Genomic DNA, 26,358 nt, shown 5'->3' with positions numbered 1-26,358 from the left:
ATAAAAGTAACAACCCACCCACTAAAAACATTCAAGAAACCATCATCAGCGCAGGCTTCATCCCTCCATTTTTTAATTCCATATATTAGGCAACGTATAGGTCCTCCCCCATTTTTAGTTCAGCAGCGTGTAGGTCTTTCCTTGTATCTCAAGGATATAGGAGTGGCTCTCTCCCATTGTTACTTCTTGGGGACTTGTTTCCACGACACTTTGAAACATATATAAACAGGAAAGATGCGATACAAACGAGCGAGGTGGGACTATTAATTGAAGAGTCTCGTCAAGTGTAGGGATGATAAGCTGTATCTCACCTAATCACTGAGCGATCGTGGCTTTGATCCATAAAAAAGGCTGCTTGTCTGTCTCACGGCCCATGGAGGAAGTCACGACACAACATTGACCCAGCATCGTTTTCTATTAGATGTGGCCCAGTATCTTTGACAGAACACGCACACGCGGTCATACCTGCTGAGGTCCATAATTAGCGATGGAAGTATCTGGTATCCGGACGAACGGTTTCATTCACTAAACGGTGGCAACGTTTGTAATTCCAACATAAAAATATGGGCAGTAAAAAAACGGACGAAAATAAAAGGGAGAAACATATTCTGAGCACCGACTTGAACTTCCCTGGACACGAGGTTGTACTTCCCGGATAACAGGGTTCAACTTTCAGTCGAACTTACCCGAACTTCCCGTTTTCTTCAGAGGTAATAATTATACCTCGAGTTTCTCAACCATTTGTCGGAACCATGCAAATGATATACCGTTGGATAGATAATAAAAAACCGCAATTTTTTCATGTTCACACTTTTCCCAGATTTTGTACGGTTTAAATTTAATTTTGAAAATACGAAAACGTTTCTGTATGGCCATAAAACGAACTTTTAGTTCGATTTTCAAATCGCTTATACAAATGATGCAAATAATATACCGTTGGATAGATAATGAAATTTCGCAACTATTTCATTTTTTATGTTTTCGCAAATTCTGTATGGTTTTTGAATACTTTTGAAAATACATAAATTCGGACGTATTCAAAAACGGGCGGACAGTAAGTTGGACGAATTTTTTCAACCGCTTATCGGAATGATGCAAATGATATGGCGTTGGAAAGCTATGGAGTAGGCGCAACTTTCTCATTCACATTGTTTTCTCCAAGTCTTTACAGTTTAAGAGAATAAATCGAATTACTGTCCGCCCGTTTTATGTGACGGGCACCGAACGATTGTCCCGCGATTTCCATGCGGTATATTTAAACAATGGAGATGATATACGGTTGGAAAGGTGTCAAAATGGCGCATCTTTTTGGTATCTACCATTTTTGCCAAATCTGAATAGTTTAAAACTAATTTTGGAAGTTTTGAAATCATGTTTTCGGTATACTTTGCGAGATAATGATTTGAATTTGATGGATTAGATCCAGTTATTTGTTCTAAAATGTTGTATGTAATGAAATTAGACATATATTCTACCATATAAAGCTTTTGGTGACAATGATTTAAGTGGTTGGTGATCAAATCGACGAGATTTGCACAATAGATTTCCGCCCCGTAAAAACAGAGCACTGAACTTCCCTCGACATGAACTTGTACTTATCGGGCAATGCGGTTGTACTTCTCGGTGCGGTTTCATGATAGTGTTCAGTAAAACAGCTATAATTCCTGTATTTTCTTTGGACACTTTGTAGTTCCTGTAATTACAACTTGTACTTCATGTAGTCTATGCTTGTACTTCCCGGAATCGCTGCTTGTACTTCCTCGAGGATGATGTAATCATTTTGTTTTTTCGACATTTGGATTTTGCCGGTTTTCTTATACTTCCTATATTAAGTGCATGTACTTCATGTAGTCTCCGCTTGAACTTCTCTAAATCACCGCTTGTACTTCCATGAAGATGACGAGATTATTTTGTTTTTTCTACATTTGGTTTTTAATTAATTTTCTTGTATTTCCTATATATAGTGGTTGTACTGCTCGTGTCGAATGGTTGTACTTATCGAGATCGCTGCTTGTACTTCCTCGCGAATGATGGGAATATTTTGTTTTTTATACATTTGGTTTTTACTCGTTTTGTTGTACTTCCGATATTAATTCGATGTACTGCTCATGTCGAATGGTTGTACTTCTCGTCATCAAATGTTTGAACTTCTTCGCGGATGATGGGATTATTTTGTTTTTTCTACATTTGGATTTTGTCGGTTTTCTTGTACTTTCTATAGTAAGTTGTTGTCCTGCTAATGTCGAATGGTTGTACTTCTCATCGTCAAGTATTTGAACTACCTCACGGATTACGAGATTTTTTTTTGTACATTTGGATTTTATCAGGTTATTTGTGGTTCCTATAATAAGTAGTTGTACTGCTCGTGTCGAATAGTTTTTTTTAAGTGAACTTTTATACTTCTCGAACGAGGTTTTTGTACTTTCGGGAGCCGAAATGTGTAATTCTCCAACTTTTGTCTATATACTTCCCCACAAAACATTTTTTTATTTTTTCTCACGAGGATTGTGAACTTCCAAACATGTACTTCTCCAACTTGTTCCTTTGTACTAGATGGAATTGTTTTTCTTTTCTTTTTCTTGATAAATAATTTTAACCTAAGTATGGACATGTATATTTTGACAAATATGTTTAGCCCAAGCATTATCTGTACTTTCTCCATATAAATAGTTGTACTGCTAGCGTTGAATGAGTGTACTTAAACTGAGTACTTACCATGTTGTTTCTTTTGCACCTTTATAGTACTACTATGGTGTGTACTTCCTCCGTATAAATAGTTGTATTGTGTAACAACGCGGTCTCCTCGCTGCGGTAGGGGTATAGGAGGGGCGGCGCCCTCCTTGCGTCGGTGGGTCCGTGAGGCTCGTGGTCCGTGCAGTAGGGGTATAGGAGGGACAGGTCTGGCTGCCTGAGGAAGAACGTCGCGACAGAGGTGGGCTGGTCCGGCGGCGTGACGAGGACCACGACGGGAGATGGGTCCGGCGGTGCGAGGAGGACCACGGTAGGTGCATCTGACCAGTAGTCCCGCGGGCGACGCATGGTTCTAGGGAGCTACGGAGGCCGTCTATGCAGGGATGCGACGGCGGCCACCGAGCGGGATATGGGGGACGTCGGAGCTCCTAGACATCACATGGAGGTTGGGGTGGGCACGCAAGGCCCGGGCCATCCGCGCGATGTCAGTTCGGCGCACGATGATGGCCGGATTTCATGACGGCGTGCGAGAGGTCACCGGCGCGGAAAAGGGGCGCGACCTCGGAGGGAGGAACGGGGCGTGGCCGCCGGGGAGCGAACGGGATGCAGCGGCCGGCCAGGGAACGGGCTCCATCGGGAGGTTGGGGATGATGGGTTGGTCGAGTGGGCTTTTTCACTTCTCGGGTCGTTTATTTACAGTGCATCGAGTCCTTATATACTCGGAAAGATGCTCAAAATATTATTCTAAACACCGGTTTCAGAATAGTGCGACTAAGAAGGTTGTACTTCGCAGACTACAAGGTTGTGCTGCCGAGACTAGAAAAATTGTACTTCCTTATCGTTTATCCTATAGATTTTTAACATGATATGATGACAACTAGAGAAGGTTGATTTGTACAAGTCGAACCAAAAAACACTACATGAATACTGTGAGTTGAACATAAGTGATTCTTCTTCAATCGAAGGTGGACTAAAAAAGAAGGTGCCATTAATATTCAAAGAAAAAAATAAAAGAAGGGTGCCGTCTTGCTCCATGCGCCGGAGAGGATGTTATCAAAATAATCGGTTGAAATAGAATGCATGTCATATTGCATTTTGTAGACCTTTCAAGGAGATACTGGAGCAGAAATTTATTCGTGGTTGCACTCTGAAATCAAACAGCTGTTATAAATACTACTCCGTACATGAATTTGAAGATAAAGAAGAGCACTTGTATCTTTTTTTTTCGCGGGTAAGAGCACTTGTATCTGCCACTGCTGGCAATCGTTATAAGAAAAAATATGCGCACTTTTTCCAGTTTCTTGTACCATGCTCACTGATTTAGCACACGCTGCAAACCTGAACCCTTAGACAATTAATTCCACATAATGAAAAGGGTATCATATGAGGAGAGGAATACTAAATCATCTCACTGTTTCATTTCAGGAACGGATGGTCATTGCGAAGCAACAATATTCTTGAGAACAACCCCGACATATGAAAAAAAATATAGTAGCAACCAGCACGACAGTATAGTGCCTTCTCCCGGTAAGCACGGGCAAAAGCTGTGGCGAATCCAACTCCAATTATCAGACGAGCAAAGATAATCAAATGTAGCGCTCATAAAACAATCAGTTCTTGACACTCCAAATAGTAATACGTATTACAAAAAGTACAAGCTGATGCATACCGGAAGTGCAGGTTGATACCTAACAAAAGTTCATGTAAAAGATCAAACAAGAAAGCAACACTGCAATCTGAAACAAACTAGCGTCGCAGAACACACTAAGTCTGGCCGCGCGCGTGGGCCAGGGCTTGCCGCCGGCGGGGGATGCGGGGCTGGCCGCTTGAGGTGGATTTGGCGGCGGCGCACTGGCCCTCCAGGCGGCGGCGCGTGGGGCCTCTAGCCTGGCGGAGCGGTGGCTCTCCAAGCGGCGGCGCGGGGCCCGTCCGTGCGGCGGTGGGGGTAGCCAGCGGCGATGGAGGTGGGGATGTGCCGGCGGCGCGAGGTCCATCCAGGGCAGCTGTGGAGGTGGCCGGCGGCGGTTGCCGGGGTTGGGGGAGGAGGAGGCGGTCCTTGCTGGGATCGGGTGAGGCGGCGGCGGCGGTGCTTGCTGGGGCTGGGGCCGCGGCAGGCGGTGGTTGCCGGGGTCGGGGAGGAGGAGGCGGTGCTTGCTGGGATCGGTTGAGGCTGCGGCGGCGGTGCTTGCTGGGGCTGGGGCCGCGGCGGCGGCGGTTGCCGGGGTCGTGGGAGGAGGCCGCGTTGCTTGCGAGGCGGCGGCGGTGCTTTGGGGGCCGGGCGCGGCGCAGGCCGCGGCGGCGGTTACCGGGGAGAGCAGGCGGGGCGGTGGTTGCCGATGCGGGGAAGCTGGTGGCGATGGGATCGAGCGGGTCGGGGGGGGGGGAGTGGGTGGTTTTTTTTTTAAAACGGGACGGGATCGATCGGTGCGGTCCCTATATGGGCCGGTGATGCTCAGAATAATATTCTGAGCACCGGTTTCATAATAGTGCAACCCTATATATATATATATATATATATATATATATATATATTTTTTTTTTTACCTATATAGGAAGCTCAATTGGGGCACCTAGGAGCATGGGCACCAAACGTGTATTTCGTACATACCTGGAGTGTACGTGTCTAAATTACACATACCTACGGTTTACATACCTAACATATACACATACAAGTTACACATACCTAACATATGTTGCCCGGGCACCTAGGAGCACCAGTTAATTTACCCATATATATATATATATTTACCTATATATATATATATATATATATATATATATATATATATATATATATATATATATAGAGCCTAACTATTCTCGAACCCCCCTTAAGAGTGGTTCTAGAATAGTTATTCTCGAACCCCTCCCCCGAACCAACCGGGAAGCGAACCTCTCACCCCGCGCGTAGCCCACCTCCCGCCCCACGCGCCTCCCACCTCCCGCCCGCGCCACTCCAACCACCTGCCGCGCGCCGGCAACCGCCGCCACACCACCGCCACGCCCCGCGATCACCGCCCCCACCACCTGCCGCGCGACCGGCTGCCGCCGCCCCACTCCGCCGCCGCGCGCCCGGCGACCGCCGCCACACCACCTGCCGCGCCCCCGGCGACCGCCGCCCCTCCGATCGCCGCGCGCCGGCGACCGCCGCCACACCACCTGCCGCGCACCCGGCGACCGCCGCCCCCACCACCTGCCGCGCGCACTACCTCCACCGCCCCACCACCTGCCACGCATACAGCCCCCGCTGTCCCCACCAACTGTCGGAGGTTCCACTGTCGCCCCAGGGAGTCCACCTGCCGCCTCCTCCGCCCAGCTCCTCCGGCCGCGCCCCAACCAGATCGAGTTCTGCAGATGTGAAAATAAAAAAAAACTCTAGAGTACAAAAAATCAGGAAGTTCACATCTACAAGACTCGGTAGTTCACATCTGCAGAATTTGGATGTTCACACACATGAAATTTTTAAGTTTAGAAAATTCTCCAGATTTCAAGAAATCAGGAAATTCACATCTGCAAAACTTGGAAGTTCACTCGCAAAAATTCAGAAGTTCGGAAATTTTATCTAGAGTTTAAAAAATGGCAAGTTCATATCCGCCAAAATGTATAAGTTCACTTTCGCAGATTGGTGAAGTTCACTTTTGCCGAATTCAGAAGTTCAGAAGGCTGCTGCATCACTAAACATGAAAAATCGGAAGTTCACTTCGAACGCAATAGAAGTTCACATTATTTTTGGAAGTTCACTTTGAACAAAAGACAAACACAACTCGGAAGTTCAATTCGAACATGTGGAAGTTCGCAAAATATTTTCAGAAGTTCACTTGCCACCATCGGGAAGTTCACTTGCCTCCGTATGAAATTTCACTCCCCGTATAGAAGTTCATATTTGAAATGGAAGTTCACTCCTTACAATGTTGAGGTCCGTCTGGAAGTTCAGATGCAGATAAGAGGAAGTTCAGATGTGTATCCAGAGAAGTGCAGATGCGACAGTAGTTCGTTATATTATCTAAAGTTCACTTCAAACTAGACTAAATTCGGAAGTTCGCCCTGTACAATATTGAAGTCCGCCGGGAAGTTCAGATTCAGGAGAGAAGAAGTTCACATCCACAGAAGTTCGCTATAATTTTATTACATGCCTGAAACTTTCATACCGTGATCGGAAGTTCACTAACAGATATAAGGAAGTTCACTTCTATATTCGAGCACCTCATACACTCTGTTTTTCTGGACGGAAATCATACGCATAGAAATCGTCCGTACAACCACCGATTGTGCAAATCGATCAACTCAACGTAAAATTAGCACTAATATAACTCTACTAATACTCCAACATATCGCAATGCCACACCTAATCAATCTAGATGAGCCAATTTCGAAATGTTCTTGTGTCGGCGTTATCTTCACTTTTATGTATTTCTGAAATTAAACTAAAATCATTTAGAATTTGGAAAAACATTCAACATGAAAAAGATTTTCAATGTAATATCATTTGGAACATTCCGATAAGTGGTTCCGAAATAAGCCCCAAAAACAGTTTGAAAAACCGAGAAATTCGAAAAACTCGTAATCAAGTATTTTCAAATCTTCCCTTAAACTATAAAGAATTTAGAAAATTGTTCTTCATGAAAAGGTGCGCCTAGTTAGCACCTTTCCAACGGCATATCATACGCATCATTCCGATTAACGGTTTGAAAACTGGAACCCCAAAACTGTACATAAATAAAGAAATCCGCGAAAACGTTGTTTTGTATATTTCAAATTAGTTTTAATAAATATATAATTTGGGAAAACAATGAACACGAAAAAGTTGCGAAATTTCCGTGCGAATCCAAAGGTATATTATATGCATCAGTCCGATAAGCGGTTTGAAAATCATCATGAAAATACTGTCCGCACGAACATGCAATTCTGGTATTCCATCGAGAAGTTCACTAGGAAATACCCGGAAGTTCAGAAAGGAGTTATTCTCGAACCGGTTCGAGAATAGCAGACCTAAATATATCTAGATACATCTAAATTTAGAAAATTGGAAGACATCCTTTTGTGAACGGTGCGAGTAATATGTATTTCGTATTTACACACGCATGGCTACATGTGTAACACTTGTAAGTGGTCTCATCTCACAAAGTTTTTAGACAAAATATAATTAAACACACATGTGTCCAGCAGGTACCCCTAGCTATATGGTACGCCCCTCCCGATAGGAAATAGTACTACTATAGGGGAGAAAAGCGAAAATGAAAAGGCCTCCAGCAACTCCCCTCCCGATAGGAAAAGGCAACCGCATGGCCCCGAAATATCCTTCCAGATCTCGTCTCTCCATTGTCTAAATACTAGTTAAGGGTGCATGCTTCGCATGATTAACACAAATGCAGGATATTAGTGGTATTCACTTACTTCTTTTTAAAGCAAGAAGCACTTAGCGACTACTTTTTTCTCAACACATGCCTAGTGGTATTCATATATTTCAATCTAACGGAGTTCCTTGTGAAAGGAAATGTGTGTACTGTTTCAAAGTATCTAAAGTTTTATGATTTTCGTAAGTCAATCTACTTAAGATTTAACCAAATTTCCTTGTAGACTTTAATGCTCTCGGTCAAATCCTACACCGTCTGATCCATCGAGATATATGAGTTGCAAGTTGGATTGCAACGCATATGTACACAATTTTTACATAGATACATGTGCATGTAGTCTAGAAACTTAACTAGATGCATACTCATATATCTCGAAGGAGTAAGAATCTGGACGAAGTTGAGTCAATTAATATGGATATGCTCCATATTTTTAGCTGCAGCGAGCCGTTTTGAGATTAGCGCCTGATTTTGCGGCTAGAGTTGGAGGATAGAGTGCTTGGCTGCTTTTTATTTATTGTATGTATTTTTTCCGATCATTTAAGCGCCTGACAAGCGGCTAGCGATGTACATGCCCTAAGAACAAGTTCAATAGTAAAGCCAACTGTTGGCAGCCAAGTGCCATGTCATATATACTCATCTTAGAGCCAACATGTACAATAGTAAGCTATAAAATTGTACTACTTTATTAGTGCATGGCCCACCATTCACTATCACATAGTATCTAGGAGCACGTGCTAGAGCTGGCTCTTGCATAAGAGCCTACTCCTCTTCTCTCCCCTCCTCTCTCTCCTCGAACTAGGTAACAATATATTAATTTAATCCTTATAGCCAGCTGACTAGGACTTATTGGACTTGCTCTAAAGGAGTCGATCTCGGTGACAAGATGATCTGTTGTCTTCTTCTCTCTGATAGACCGAGTAGTATGCGATGTCAATTGCTGCCCTCACCTAAAGTACTTTATTGGCTAACTCCTTTTGTTCACGTGTCTCTACGGAGATCACGCCTGCTACAGCCCTGGATAGCAACTGAACATTGCACATTTCGGATGCTCCCGTGCGAGCGCTGGTGAGCGGCAGATCTCTTCCAAAATTTGACATGTCTTCACTCTGAATTATGGGTCCCGCCACATCTCCTACGTGGTCCGTCCCTAGTAGGAACAACTAGCCAACTTGTCACCCCCCACACACACAAAAAAACTCAAGTAGGCAACTCCCGATGCGCGCATCGCGTGATCGTGCGGCCAGCGAGCGCTGGCCAGCATACTCCACTCTTCTGGTATATATAAATGATGCCCGTAGCAAGGATAACCCTAACCATTTCACAGTCTCGCTTGTGCTCTCCCCGATCTGGATGGAGCCCTAGCTATGTGCTGGCGGCGCTGGCGTTACATAGATCTTCGGGATAGTAATAACTAGCGGTGTGCTATGTTCGCGGGAGGTGCGTCGGCGGCCTCACTCTCCTCCCCTCTGCGGCCAGATCTGTCGAGTTGTATTCCCGTCGGAAGGCAAGAAGTAATTGTCCCTGGAGGCGAGTATGCGGAGGAGGCCGGGTTAGATGCGACCGGCGAGGATGTGGAGGCTATCTTAGCGGCAAGGCAGGTCGTCTCCCAAGGTACTTGTCCACCGGCCGTCGTGGCGGTGAATATGTGCATTCTTTTAGATTATATAAACCTACCGCTTTTTATGTAGTTTCTACACACGTCATATCTAAATTTCCTTTGTTGTTCCATTGCCGTGCTGTCATTTTGTCACTAGATTTTTATTGTACTTACTTGGTATCGTACTCTGTTTTGATTTGGATGTCCGTTTACCAAATTATATGATTATGTGTGTTGTGTGCTCTATTTTTCAAGTTGCTATTTAATACTTTTGTAATAATCATTGTAAAACAGAAGGCTATTTCGGTTACACTGCACAAAAGGAGCTTCTTTTTTATGAACATGGTTGTGCCATGAGCGGGATGTATGTGCGGTTTTAGCACGCTGCTGCTTCGTCGGTGTCTTCTCCTCGCAGCAAATCGAAGGTATTCCTGATGTTATCTTTTTTTTCCAAACCTTGTTATATTCCGCTCAACTAATACTTTATTCGAAACGGTAATGTCTCCAATAATTAATATAATATGATCCTTATGAATAGGCACGTCAACACGTCTTCTACTTTTTCATGGCTCTAATTGCACAGAAGAATCATGTTCTGAAAGATAGTTGTTCCCTTAGCTAGCCCTGCGGGTGGCTGGAAAATTGGAACTTTACCGTCGCCTTGCTATTGTGTTCTATAACTCTTGAGTTTGAAAGCCTTTCAAATGGTGGGGCCTCCTCTCTCTGAAGACCATATTCTGCCTCATGGTGTGCCTCTCTTTTAGTCCTTTGTTATATGCCGACATATTTTATTTACATGTATTCTCCTCTTCCCTTTCTAGAAATATTTTTTCTTTTCTCTATCAATTTTTCAGGCAGAATCCTATTTCGGTGACTATGCATAAAATTGGTAACTTGTCAAGGGTCAAAATACCCTTGTTATGTACTTGCTGAAGTCGGGTGCAGCCAAAAATATCCAAATAGCCATTTTATAGTTGTGTGAGTTTATTTATTTATTTCATTCTACCTACTGGCAACTACAAAAGGAATCATCTCCCGTTGCAATTTTTTATTACTAATACCTAGCTTGTTACCTGTCCCTTGCTTTTGGCTTTTCAAACATAGCATGTTTATTGTTAATGTTAGATCTGCAATACTTACATTGTTGTATCATTGTTAACATATTAGTTCTCGTGTTCTAGTCGATGATAAATTGTGTTATATTCTATCTTTGTGTTAACTTGTATATAATCATTCTCCAACTTTTTTCTAACAGAAGAATCCTATCTCGGTGACACTGCCCAAAAGAAGCCTCATGTTCTGAAAAACTGTGGTTCTTTTCTTCATGTGGAAGCTAGTCTCTGTAGTCGCTGCCACCATGGTACGCTTATTCTTTGTTGGCAGGATCTTCACTTGAGGCTTGTCCATAAGACCTAGTCATGTGTGGAAGCACATTGCTTGCACATTTGATTTGCTCTTGTGGACACTCATTTGTCTCTTGTGGATCTTCACTTGAGGCTTGGCCATATGCTCCATAGCATACAGTTCACCTCCGGCATCTGCTGCACCGAACTTAGCATCCAGTGCATCCCATAGTTCCTTCCCATTTCGGATGTGCAGATAAGCATCTGCCAACTTGTCTCCAAGCACACTTAGGACGGCACCCACAAAGATTACGGTGGCATCCCCGAACGCTTTATCCTCATCAGGAGTAAGCGGACCTCTGAGAGTACCATCCGCAACCCGGTGCACGCCCATAGCAGTGAGACACAAGAGGGTCTTATTCTGCCATCTCTTGAAATGACAACCCGTAAACGGGCTCGGTTTTGAGCACATCACCAAAACCAGACGGTGAAAAGACTTCTGCAACCAAAAATATCAAAATTAGTTATTCATAGCCATGTAAGTTTTTTTTTTGCATTTGCACTAAACCAATGGGTGCTAGCTATGCAATTTTGTCCTCTTGCTATTTTTTATTATTATACCTACTGGTTATCTTCACCTTTTTATCAATTCATTTGCAACCTAGGTCTATTTCGGTGACACCGTACGAAATCAGCCAGATAATAGAGGCAACCACAACTGCAGACATAGTAGCTGAGGAGTCTGCACAGTTGTCTAGTTGCTAGCATCACAGTAAGTTTTCACGTTCAAATGATATGCTTATTGTATTTAGATGATACTCCAATAGTTTCACTTCTATTTTATGACGTACTATTCTTTTTTTTTGAAATAAATTTAGTCTTGACTTTATCTCAACTCTTCTGTTAATAGGTGATGATACTATCTGGTGAAGGATTCAGTTCTTTCTCAGCCCTGTTTGAATATTAATTTATAATTTGGTGACAGTGTAGTAGCTGAAGGGATCGTATAGCAGGTACATTTTATTTTCTTTCTGTATTACGTGCTGCTAGCTTTTTACACTTCACATCCTCTAGTTTTGAAATATGTTCTTACCTTTTGTCAACTCTTTTGTTATGTCCAAGATGTTGATACTGAACAAAACTATTTCGGTGACACTACACAAAATCTGGTTATGCTGGGCTAGCACTAGCATCTTAGCCTGTGCGCTGAATGGCAACGAGAGGACTTGACTGGTGTTTGGGACACATGATTCTAAATAACATTCCAGATCCATTCAAATCTTCCATCTCGTTTAACCTGTGCGCTGACCGGCAACGAGAGGACTTGACTGGTGCAATTTATATTGTTTCTGTATGACATGCTGCTAGCTTTACACTTCACATCTTGTTGTTTTGAAATTTGTTCTTACCTTTTGTCAATTCTTTTGTTATGTCGATGCTGATACTGAACAGAACTATTTCGGTGACACTGCACAAAATCTGGTTAGCTTTTTATACTTCACATATTCTTGTTTTGAAATTTGTTCTTACCTTTTCTCAACTCTTTTGTTATGTCCAATATGATGATACTGAACAGAACAATTTCGGTGACACTGCACAAAATTTGGTTATGTTGTGTTAGCACTAGAAGCTAAGCCTATCCGCTGACTGGCGACGAGAGGACTTGACTGGTGTTTGGGACGCATGATTCTGTATAAATCCGTCTAGATCCATACAAATCCTCGGTCCTGTTTAGTCTTTTATCTTTGAACATTCATATATATTTTGGCTGACAGTGTAGTAGCTGAAGGAGTTGTATAGCACGTATAGTTTATATTGTTTTGGTATTACGTGCTGGTACCTTTACACTTCACGTCCTGTTGTTTTGAAATTTGTTCTTACCTTTTCTCTATTCTTTTGTTATGTCCAAGCTGTTGATACTGATACTGAAACAGAACTATTTCGGTGACACTGCACAAAATCTGGCTATGCTGGTCATCCATGATGTCTGTGTTATGCTAGCTCTAGCCGTGGTGATGTAATCTACATGGGAATGGACGATGATGTATGGATTTTCTTTTGTTAACTTTCACTTGACTTCTTTCATTGAGATTCTGTTAATCTAGCTTTATTTTTTAATATTTTTTATTCATGTACGTTTTTTCTTTAGATTGTTGTATCGTCCAAGCTGCTGATACTGAAACTATTTCGGTGACACTGCACAAAATCTGGTTATGCTGTGTGTGGGGACCCCCGGGATCGTAGGCCAGACAAACCTAGATTGCATCTGGCATAAGCCTAACCCAGACCTCGAGGGCCATACAAGGTGAGAATTGGTAACACAACAGTGACTCTACGACTCAAAGAGTAATACAAGCTCATAACTGAGCGAAAAGCCAACGTATTACAAGCAGAGGTCACTGACCTGACATTTCATCAATCAACGGAAGCGAAGTTATGCTATTCTAAATAGCAAGATAGCAAAAGCCCTAATAGGCCATGAGCATAACAGCGATGTCCCAGCCCATAGATTCTAGGCTGCCACCTGGGAATCCCAAGCTACTCGTCGATGTTGACCTAGAAACCACCATTTGTTGGAGTGACTTCGTCTGAAACAAAGCATGCAAAGCTGAGTACAGGGACTCAGCAAGACGTAGTACAACCTGTTAGCAAAGCTGGTATACGAGGCTTTATGTGGAGCTTATTTTGCAGAAAGCCAGTTTTCCTTTGTAAATAAGAGGGAGCAGAAGCTCGTCTATTCAGATCATTTTAAAAGGGGGATAAGAGAGCGATATCACTAGCTCTAGTGATCATCATATTGAATCCACCGAATCTTCATCATATGCTAAACCTATCAACTAGGATCACCCCCTCGATACCCTCAGAAGGGATCCTTATCACACATTGATTCCAAGTTTTACGATTAGGTTAAAGGTCTCTATGAACAACACGTCCTTTCCCAAGTCGTCCGTAACCGTGGACATGACTTTTCGCAAAGATTTAACCCTGCAGGGGTGTACAACTTTACCCACACGCGCCGACCGACTCTTAGCGCCGTACGTTACACACTTCCTTGGTGTGCCGGCAGAGGGTGGTCGACCAAAACCTTTCCCTTGTTTCGGCTATTTCATGAGTCAATCTAACTGGGGAACTCCGTCATCGTAGGTAGCCATTCTCCGAGGTGGTCCCGGTCATTGTGTGCAGGGGATCCAGTTCAATGCCTCCAGCATCCTTCACCCTAGCCACGTCTTGTATGATGCACCTTTGAAAACCTTTTCGACGCCTTCACCATGCAGAATGCCAAATGGAACTCGCAATCTAATTGACTCATGGGTAAGCTAGGCAAGTTCGGGCCAAGGGGTTCCCATGGGCCCCGTGTGGCTGTACGCTCAGTCTGAGTCCGAAGGCGAGAACCTCAGGTCCTAGTATCGGCGAGAACGAGTCAAATCACCACATCCCCATGTGGCGGCCTGATGTCTACGTTCCCCCTCCTTTCCTGTAGACAGTGTTGGGCCTCCAAGAGCAGAGGTTTGTAGAACAGCAGCAAGTTTTCCCTTAAGTGGATACCCAAGGTTTATCGAACTCAGGGAGGAAGAGGTCAAAGATATCCCTCTCATGCAACCCTGCAACCACAAAGCAAGAAGTCTCTTGTGTCCCCAACACACCTAATAGGTGCACTAGTTCGGCGAAGAGATAGTGAAATACAGGTGGTATAAATAAGTATGAGCAGTAGCAACGGTGCCAGAAAATAGCTTTCGGGCGTGTAGTTGATGGTGGTAGTATTGCAGCAGTAGTAACGCAGTAAAACAGTAAACAAGCAGTAGTAACGCAGCAGTAGTAAACAAGTAGCGATAGCAGTATTTAAGAACAAGGCCTAGGGATTACACTTTCACTAGTGGACACTCTCAACATTGATCACATAACAGAATAGATAAATGCATACTCTACACTTTTGTTGGATGATGAACACATTGCGTAGGATTACACGAACCGTCAATGCCGGAGTTAACAAGCTCCACAATAATGCTCATGTTTAAGTAACCTTATAGTGTAAGATAGATCAATAGACTAAACCAAGTACTAACATAGCATGCACACTGTCACCTTCATGCATATGTAGGAGGAATAGATCACATCAATATTATCATAGCAATAGTTAACTTCGCAATCTACAAGAGATCATGATCATAGCATAAACCAAGTACTAACACGGTGCACACACTGTCACCTTTACACACGTGCCGGAGGAATAGAACTACTTTAATAACTTTGCTAGAGTAGCACATAGATAGTAGTGATACAAAACTCATATGAATCTCAATCATGTAAAGCAGCTCATGAGATCATTGTATTGAGGTACATGGGAGAGAGATGAACCACATAGCTACAGCGGAGCCCTCAGCCTCGGGGGTGGATTACTCCCTCCTCATCATGGAGGCAGCGAGGGCGGTGACGATGGCGGTGAAGACAATGGCGGTGGAGATGGCTCCGGGGCAATTCCCCGTCCGGCAGTGGTGCGAACAGAGAGTTCGTCCCCGAATTGGAGTTTCGCGATGGCGGCGGCGCCCTGAGTCTTTACGGAGTTTCGTCAATTGGTACTGCGTTTTTAGGTCGAAAGGGCTTTTATAGGCGAAGAGGCGGCGCGAGGGGGCACTGGGGGCGCCACACCCTAGGCCGGCGCGGCCTAGGCCTGGCCCGCGCCGCCATGTGGTGTGGTGGCCCCCTCGGCCCCTCTCCGACTCTTCTTCGGTGTTACGGACGCTTCCGGGGAAAAATAGGAGGTTTGGCGTTGATTTCATCCAATTCCGAGAATATTGCCCGAACAGCCTTTCTGGAACCAAAAGCAGCAGAAAACGAGGAACTGCACTGTGGCATCTTGTTAATAGGTTAGTTCCGGAAAATGCATGAAAATGATATAAAGTGTGAACAAAACATGTTAGTATTGTCATAAAACAAGCATGGAACATCGGAAATTATAGATACGTTGGAGACTTATCAGCATCCCCAAGCTTAGTTCCTACTCGTCCTCGAGTAGGTAAACGATAAAAGATAATTTCTGAGGTGACATGCTACCAACATAATCTTAATCATACCATTGTAAAGCATATGAGATGAATGCAGCGATTCGAAACAATGTAAATGCAATGAGTAAACAAGTGAATCATATAGCAAAGACTTTTCATGAATAGTACTTTCGAGACAAGCATCAATAAGTCTTGCATAAGAGTTACTCATAAAGCAATAAATTCATAGTAGAGACATTGAAGCAACACAATGGAAGATTAAGTTTCAGCGGTTGCTTTCAACTTGTAACATGTATATCTCATGGATAGTTGTCAATGCAAAGCAATATAACAAATGCAATAAGCAAGTATAAAAGAATCAATGCACAGTTCACACAAATGTTTGCTTCTTGAGGTGGAGAAAGATAGGTGAACTGACTCAACAATAAAAGTAAAAGAATGGTCCTTCAAAGAGGAAAGCATCGATTGCTATATTTGTGCTAGAGCTTTTATTTTGAAAACATGAAACAATTTTGTCAACGGTAGTAATAAAGCATATGTATCATGTAAATTATATCTTACAAGTTGCAAGCCTCATGCATAGTATACTAATAGTGCCCGCACCTTGTCCTAATTAGCTTGGACTACCGGATCATCACAATGCACATGTTTTAACCAAGTGTCACAAAGGGGTACCTCTATGCCGCCTGTACAAAGGTCTAAGGAGAAAGCTCGCATTGGATTTCTCGCTATTGATTATTCTCAACTTAGACATCCATACCGGGACAACATAGACAACAGATAATGGACTCCTCTTTTATGCATAAGCATGTAACAACAATTAATAATTTTCTCATATGAGATTGAGGATATATGTCCAAAACTGAAACTTCCACCATGGATCATGGCTTTAGTTAAGCGGCCCAATGTTCTTCTCTAACAATATGCATGCTTAACCATAGGGTGGTAGATCTCTCTTACTTGAGACAAGACGGACATGCATAGCAACTCACATGAAATTCAACAATGAATAGTTGATGGCGTCCCCGAGTGAACATGGTTATCGCACAACAAGCAACTTAATAAGAGATAAAGTGCATAATTACATATTCAATACCACAATAGTTTTTAAGCTATTTGTCCCATGAGCTATATATTGCAAAGGTGAATGATGGAATTTTAAAGGTAGCACTCAAGCAATTTACTTTGGAATGGCGGAAAATACCATGTAGTAGGTAGGTATGGTGGACACAAATGGCATAGTGTTGTTTGGCTCAAGGATTTGGATGCATGAGAAGTATTCCCTCTCGATACAAGGTTTAGGCTAGCAAGGTTGTTTGAAGCAAACACAAGCACGAACTAGTACAGCAAAACTCACATAAAAGACATATTACAAGCATTATAAAACTATACATCGTCTTCCTTGTTGTTCAAACATCTTACTAGAAAATATCTAGACTCTAGAGAAACCACTCATGCAAACCCAAATTTTAACAAGCTCTATGTATTTCCTCACTAATGGGTGCAAGGTATATGATGCAAGAGCTTAAACAAGAGCACAACAATTGCCAAGTATCACATTATTCAAGACATCACACCAATTTCTACATGTAGCATTTTCCAATTCCAACCATATAATAATTTAACGAAGCAGTTTCAACCTTCGCCATGAATATTATGAGCTAAGAACACATGTGTTCATACGAACCAGCGGAGCGTGTCTCTCTCCCACACAAGCATTTATTCAAACACAAACAAAAACAAAAGCATACAGACGCTCCAAGTAAAGCACATAAGATGTGACCGAATAAAAATATAGTTTCAAGAGAAGGAACCTGATAATTTGTCGATGAAGAAGGGGATGCCTTGGGCATCCCCAAGCTTAGACGTTTGAGTCTTCTTGAAATATGCAGGGATGAACCACCGGGGCATCCCCAAGCTTAGAGCTTTCACTCTTCTTGATCATAGTATATCATCCTCCTTTCTTGACCCTTGAAAACTTCCTCCACACCAAACTCGAAACAACTCATTAGAGGGTTAGTGCACAATAAAAATTAACATATTCAGAGGTGACACAATCATTCTTAACACTTCTGGACATTGCATAATGCTACTGGACATTAGTGGATCAAAGAAATTCATCCAACATAGCAAAAGAGGCAATGCGAAATAAAAGGCAGAATCTGTCAAAACAGAACAGTTCGTATTGACGAATTTTAAAATGGCACCAGACTTGCTCAAATGAAAATGCTCAAATTGAATGAAAGTTGGGTACATATCTGAGGATCATGCACGTAAATTGGCTTAATTTTCTGAGCTACCTACAGGGAGGTGGACCCAGATTCGTGACAGCAAAGAAATCTGGAACTGTGCAGTAATCCAAATCTAGTACTTACTTTTCTATCAACGGCTTTACTTGGCACAACAAAACACAAAACTAAGATAAGGAGAGGTTGCTACAGTAGTAAACAACTTCCAAGACACAAATATAAAACAAAGTACTGTAGCAAAATAACACATGGGTTATCTCCCAAGAAGTTCTTTCTTTATAGCCGTTAAGATGGGCTCAGCAGTTTTAATGATGCACTCGCGGGAAATAGTATTTGAAGCAAAAGAGAGCTTCAAGAGGCAAATTCAAAACAAATTTAAGTCTAACATGCTTCCTATGAAGAGGAATCTTGTACACAAATGAATTCATGAAGAACAAAGTGACAAGCATAAGAGGATAAAACACGAGTAACTTCAAGATTCTCAACATAAAGAGGGGAAACTTAATATTATTAAGATGCATATAACCATATTTCCCTCTCTCATAATAACTTTCAGTAGCATCATTGATGAAATCCACAATATACCCATCACTTAAAACATTCTTATCATGGTTCATATGCATAGAAGTATCATTAATTTTGGCATAAGAAGAGTTATTCTCATTATTAGTAATTGGAGCAAGATTATTATCAAGAATTTGAACATGGTAAACAAGTTGCATATTAAAAGAATTGTTTTTGGTAATCCAATCATGACTATGACAAGTTTCATAAGGATAATTATAACCTATATCATAGCATTCTTTATAATAATCATCAAAGATCGGAGGCACAGTGTCATCATAAGAAATAGAATAGTTATCTTTCACAGTCGATTTATCTATAACCATACCATCATTGTTATTAGAAGGAGATGTATCAAACACATAATGATCAGTAGCAAAAGGATTTTCAAACACCTCTTCCCCAAGCTTACAGCTTTCTATATTATTATGGGAGGAAGCATGGATAGCACTGACACTATGGCAATTATTATCATCATTTTCAGAATTAGTTTCCCAGAGATTTGCAATATCAAAAGTAGTGTGTTCATTCAAATCATGATTGCTAATGTATGTAAAGGGTATAGGAAGATCATCGTATTCAGATTCATTATCACAATAATCATTAGGAGCAACATACTTACGGTTACCTAGCGTTATCTCATTCACGCGGGGATACGCCGTTACCTCTTTCTTTTTATTCTCCTTCTTCTTCTTCTTCTTCGTTCCCTTCTTCTTCTTCTTCTCTTCCTTCTCCTCGTTCCCTTCTTTAGGAGGAAGAGGCTTGAAGGGTGGCTCGTCCGCATAACCTGATTTACTTTCAGAAACAATAGAAGAAACTTGGGAGGATCCCTCCTTTTCATTAATTAGTTGAAAACACACAGCGGTCCTATCATATTTTGGCAAGGTGTCATCTTCTAAAATATTTTGTATGTAAGTATTTGTATGGCTATTATCAATGCAATAAGAAAAACACCCATGCAGGCCATCATCAATATCAAGATCACTCATATGTAACAAAGAGATTTTTCTCGACAGTTCTTCACACCCCAAAAATAAAGTAAGTTCATCATGCTGATTAGGAGTAATTTCATCATCACAATACAAATTTGCAGCACTCATTGGGTTCAAATTATCATTGGAGGAGCATTGAAAATTAAAATGACCCACTTCATGGCAAACTTCACAAATAAAAGGATAGAGGGCACAAACTTTTTACCAAGATCATCTAGAGCCTAAACCACTTTCTAGTTTTTTCATTAATATGATGGATGCAATATTCATCTTTGACTTGATTAATTCCGCAAGGCCTATGCATTCCACAAAAATTAACATGCTTATAAGAAATAGCATTTTTAGGAGTTTGAGCATGCTTATTACAATAATTAACAACAATTTCATTCTTCATGCAAGCCTCTTTAAAAGGTTCATGATACTTATCAAAATTATTTTTAGGCAATTCAAAATGAGAAGCAAAGGCTTTATAAAGATTTGCAGCAACTTGAGAGTCAAGACCATAAGTAGCACTCATATTTTGAAATTTATCGGTATCCATAAAAGCTTCAATGCATTCATAATCATAATTTATACCTGACTCTTTACCTTTGTCGTTCTCCCATCCTTCAGCGTTGTCCTCAATCCGATCAAGAAGATCCCACCTAGCTTCAACCTCTTTGCTTGTGAAAGATCCTTCTGAACACGCGTCCAGATAGTCCTTGTGTTGTCCTGAAAGCCTCGCATAAAAATTATTAACAATAACATTACGGGGGAGCTCATGAATGGGACATTTGAGCATTAGTGACTTCAATCTCCCCCACGCTTGAGAAATACTCTCTCCATCACGAGGATAAAAGTTATAAATATAATTCCTATCAATATGCACTTCATGAGGAGGATAAAATTTAGAATAAAAGAGAGATGCAATTTCCTCCCAACCAAGAGAATGTCTATTCTCCAACAATTTATACCAATGTGCCGCTTTACCAGACAGTAAACGGAGAATAGCTTCTTCTTCACTTCATCCATAGAGATACCTGCACACTTGAATAACCCGCATAATTCGTGCAAAAACAGTAAATGATCTCTAGGATGGACAGTTCCATCCCCTTTATAGTGGTTGTCCATAACACGTTCAATAATTTTCATAGGTATTTTATACTGAATACTTTCAGCAGGTGGATTCAAAATATCAGAAGCATCATTAGAGTTATCGCATATGGGAGATAAAGCATTATCAGAACAAATTTTCTCCCCTAAAGATGGGAAGCTAAAAAGATCACAAAAACTAGCTTCCCCAAGCTTAGACTTCTCCATAGCATTAGCAGTAATTGCATTCATACTAATAACATCACTACTAGCATGCAAATAAGGTTCCATAGGTTTTTTAATTTTTGCATCAAACAATTCTAAATCAGGAAAAAGACTAAAAAGCTCACCAATTTTTTTGTTGTTTTCCATTATGCCTAACTAGTGTAAACAAGAAACAAAAAGTTGCAATTGCAGGATCTAAAGGAAATAGCTTCGAGTACTTACAATGGCGGAAAATAGCTTAGTAGCCGAGATCCGGAGTGTGAGTACCTTTTACCTTTCCTCCCCGGCAACGGCGCCAGAAAAGTGCTTGATGTCTACGTTCCCCCTCCTTTCCTGTAGACAGTGTTGGGCCTCCAAGAGCAGAGGTTTGTAGAACAATGACAAGTTTTCCCTTAAGTGGATACCCAAGGTTTATCGAACTCAGGGAGGAAGAGGTCAAAGATATCCCTCTCATGCAACCCTGCAACCACAAAGCAAGAAGTCTCTTGTGTCCCCAACACACCTAATAGGTGCACTAGTTCGGCGAAGAGATAGTGAAATACAGGTGGTATAAATAAGTATGAGCAGTAGCAACGGTGCCAGAAAATAGCTTTCGGGCGTGTAGTTGATGGTGGTAGTATTGCAGCAGTAGTAACGAAGTAAAACAGTAAACAAGCAGTAGTAACGCAGCAGTAGTAAACAAGTAGCGATAGCAGTATTTAAGAACAAGGCCTAGGGATTACACTTTCACTAGTGGACACTCTCAACATTGATCACATAACAGAATAGATAAATGCATACTCTACACTTTTGTTGGATGATGAACACATTGCGTAGGATTACACGAACCCTCAATGCCGGAGTTAACAAGCTCCACAATAATGCTCATGTTTAAGTAACCTTATAGTGTAAGATAGATCAATAGACTAAACCAAGTACTAACATAGCATGCACACTGTCACCTTCATGCATATGTAGGAGGAATAGATCACATCAATATTATCATAGCAATAGTTAACTTCGCAATCTACAAGAGATCATGATCATAGCATAAACCAAGTACTAACACGGTGCACACACTGTCACCTTTACACACGTGCAGGAGGAATAGAACTACTTTAATAACTTTGCTAGAGTAGCACATAGATAGTAGTGATACAAAACTCATATGAATCTCAATCATGTAAAGCAGCTCATGAGATCATTGTATTGAGGTACATGGGAGAGAGATGAACCACATAGCTACAGCGGAGCCCTCAGCCTCGGGGGTGGATTACTCCCTCCTCATCATGGAGGCAGCGATGGCGGTGAAGATGGCGGTGAAGACGGCGGTGGAGATGGCTCCGGGGGCAATTCCCCGTCCGGCAGGGTGCCGGAACAGAGAGTTCTGTCCCCCGAATTGGAGTTTCGCGATGGCGGCGGCGCCCCTGGAGTCTTTCTGGAGTTTCGTCAATTGGTACTGCGTTTTTAGGTCGAAAGGGCTTTTATAGGCGAAGAGGCGGCGCAGGGGGGCACCTGGGGGTGCCACACCCTAGGCCGGCGCGGCCTAGGCCTGGCCCGCGCCGCCATGTGGTGTGGTGGCCCCCTGGCCCCTCTCTGACTCTTCTTCGGTGTTCTGGACGCTTCCGGGAAAAATAGGAGGTTTGGCGTTGATTTCGTCCGATTCCGAGAATATTGCCCGAACAGCCTTTCTGGAACCAAAAACAGCAGAAAACAAGAACTGGCACTGTGGCATCTTGTTAATAGGTTAGTTCCGGAAAATGCATGAAAATGATATAAAGTGTGAACAAAACATGTTGGTATTGTCATAAAACAAGCATGGAACATCGGAAATTATAGATACGTTGGAGACGTATCACGGCCCATCCAAGCCTTTAAGCATGTTTAATTATCATCACTGATCTTACCACGTCATCCTGCCATACTAGGTTCAATCGCAGCTCTGATTCATCAACCGGATGGATCAGAATTCATCAACTAAGCATGGCTAAGCATATTGGATATAACGGCTCTAGCGATGCACACATAGCTCAAACCTAGTCTTGCTGGGAGCAGTGGATCAGAGTATTTAGGCTACAAGAATGGTAAATGCAACACACAAGATAACTATACCTGTCGATAAAACATATGGGAATCGTATGCAATATGTAGGAACCAGAAGTAAAAGCATTTCGAAACCATATATAAACCAGGTTAGGGCTTGCCTTTGTCCCTGACAAACCAATATGGATCTTCAGAGATCCCATGCTTGACTTGTTCGTCGATGGACAAGTATTAATCTGTGTCCTTGTCGATCTTCATCGTCTCGGCACTTGCTCTATCGATCACGAAGAAGCAAACATCGGAAAGGTAGAACAACAATCAACACATGGCATTGGATGCAATGCACATACAAGAATGATGACATGACATGTTAATTAGGTACTGAAACTAACCCTAAGACATGATCATCATTTTAACTGGGTTTGATGGGACTAGGGTTAGTAGTTCCGGAGCCTCAGAGGGGTTGATTAAGTTCTTCTAAAACAACTAGGGTTCAAAGTTGTTTATCAATTCATTATTTTGTAACAAAATTTTAGATCTCGTTTTTCTGAAAATTTTGATATATTAAACATATTTGTATGATTTAAAATGAATAAGTTATGAATTTTACAAGTTTTATTCATTTTAAACCATTTCTAAAAATCCTGGAAACTTATTAAAAATCTGACAGACCTGGACCCACATGTCAGGGTTTTATTATTTTTCTAAATATTTATGAAAATATTAAAAACCTAACAACAGGCCCCACCTGTCAATATATTTTCATTTACCAAAAATAACAGAAATAAAAAGGAAAAAGAGGGGAGGGCCCCACCGAGGTCAACACCGGTGGTCAACTCCGGCGAGCCGCGCCGGTGACCACGCACAGGCGGCGCTAGAGCGTTCCCCTTGACGCGCGAGACAGCGAGTTCGACGCGCAGGACCACGACGAGTTGAACGGAGGCGGCGCCGCGACCTGGAGGTCGCCGGAGCGTGGCCGGCGACAAGGCCGAGCGTCGACCGGAGCAGGTGCTCGTGGCGGCGACAAACTAGAGGGAGAGAGGGAGTACCGAGGGCACCAGGAGGACAGGTAGCTCACCCTGAGTTCGTTGGTGAAGACGGCGCGGCCGGAGGAGGTCCGTAGCGCCGGCGTTGAGCCATTGGCCGGTGGCCGGACACGGAGAAGAAGGGGATGTCCCTGTCAGTTGGGGGCATCCCCGGCCGATTCCTTTGGCCAGGAGATGGAGGAGGGCACGGCAGAGCTCGAGGGAGGGTCGCCGGTGCTTGGGGACGCGAGGAACGGCGGGGGCGCGGCGACATCTGCGAGCTCCGGTTAGGGTTTCACGAGCTCGTGAGCGAGACATAGAAGAAGAGAGGAACTAGTGGGGCACTAGGGTTCCGTGGCGGCATCTAGGGTACTTGTAGGCTGCCGGTGGCGGCGGCACGAATCTTGACGCCGGCAACGGCATCCGCGGGGTGACAGCGAGCTGCTTCCTCATCGTGAGGTTGAAGATGACTTTGGCACTTTGCACATAACCCCCTGGGGGTGGGGGTGGGCTGAAAGAGGTGGAGATAGGCCGGCCTGCTGGGCTGCGCAGTGAGATAAGGGGAGAAGGGAATTGGGCTGCTGGCCCGGGGAAGAGAGAGAGAGGGTTTTCTCCTCTCCTTTTCAAATTCTATTTTTATTTTGTATTCAAATTCTTTTGCATTTTGAAATCTATTTGAAACTTCAAACTTTTGAAATGTTTGAGCAATTGAATGCAGAGGGAGATTCAAACAACACTTAGGGTTTTTAAACATTTCTCTTCAATGCATTTTGCTTAGGAAAATATCATGATGCAAATGATGCATAATCAACCCTAATTAGGTATAGCAAAAATAGGGATGTTACAGATCTATCCCCCTTAAAAGAATCTCGTCCCGAGATTCCAAGGTAGGAAGAGAGAGGGAACAAGGACTACACCGGTCTTAAACGATTTTGTCGATACCACGAAAATTTTTCTTTCTTGAAGAGGTTTATCCATGACATCATGAAGAAGTTGATCCATAACACCATGAAGAGCTCTTCATTTTGCTTTCTTCACTCTAAAGGAAAGAGGGAATGACACTGGACAGTGGATCTTCATGAAGATCGAGTATCTCATGGTCAACTCATGGAAGGAGTGTTTTAAAAAAAACTCCTGAGCTGACAAACATGAAACACGTCAAGGTAACGGAGGAGACGAAAGAAGTTTCAAATTTTGGTAGACAATGGATCCATGTTTGACCAGAATTCGAAGGGCAAGGTAGCGAGGAGTTAAACTGCTTTTGATACCATGATGAGGCACTCTTAGAGAGGGTGACTCATAGAAGCACGAATGATTATCCAATGAGAGCAACTTTGGATTTCAAAAACATAGTCACTCTTCGGGCAAGAATATATGAAACGATTGTTGTCTACTCAAAAGGCTGGGGGCCTAGATGACTGACGAATTCACACAATGTGTGAATTGATTGGAACTTCAGGTACAAACCAAAGGAAGGGGAGAACACTGGCTTGTGAAGTGCCAAGGTTCACGATATTACTTCATGTTACTTGAACGAATAGACAACAGAGATTTGGCACCCTAAGGAAAGATACTTCTCCCAGGCTTTGAACTTTGAATGTGAAAAGAGGATTGTCATCCGATTAAAGCTTACTCAAAAGTATTGGGGTCACATATGACTGACGAATTCACACAACGTGTGAATTAAAGATAACTTCAAGTAAAATCCAATGGAAGGGGAAATACATTGTCGAACGACGTAGTAGGATCACCTGGGAGTGAATTTTCTCCTAACGGAGTTGTTATCACCAGAGAAATGGTTTCGAGGGATTGACCGAGAGACATTTAGCAACTTTGCTTCTAATGTTCTCCTTGATGTTTTAGACACCAATATTAGACTATGAACTAGCCTTCAATATGTCATCAAGTGAAGGTCGGACTTCGGAATTGAAAATCATCATAAGGGCAACTCCTAGAATAAGTCACATAAGATCCATATGAAGAGTGGTTATCCTTGATGTTTCAAGAGATTATGGTATTAGTCCTTCCGGCTAATTATGTTAACCACAACATCAATCTTGCCGGATTTACAAAGGGACCTATGTCAAAAATTCCTTGAGAAACACCAACCATCGTTGCTGCTTGAGATTCAGCTTAGGTTAGATGTAAAGATATTTCAGACTTAGCAAGTCCAAATAGAAATTTGCAATAGTTACCACCAAGGTAAGGTTGCTAGATTCGAT

The sequence above is a fragment of the Lolium perenne genome, chromosome 2 (genome assembly GCF_019359855.2).
Source record: "Lolium perenne isolate Kyuss_39 chromosome 2, Kyuss_2.0, whole genome shotgun sequence".
Lineage (NCBI taxonomy): Eukaryota > Viridiplantae > Streptophyta > Magnoliopsida > Poales > Poaceae > Lolium > Lolium perenne.
The sequence above is the reverse complement of the archived record's forward strand: the minus strand, read 5'-3'. Positions refer to the sequence as shown.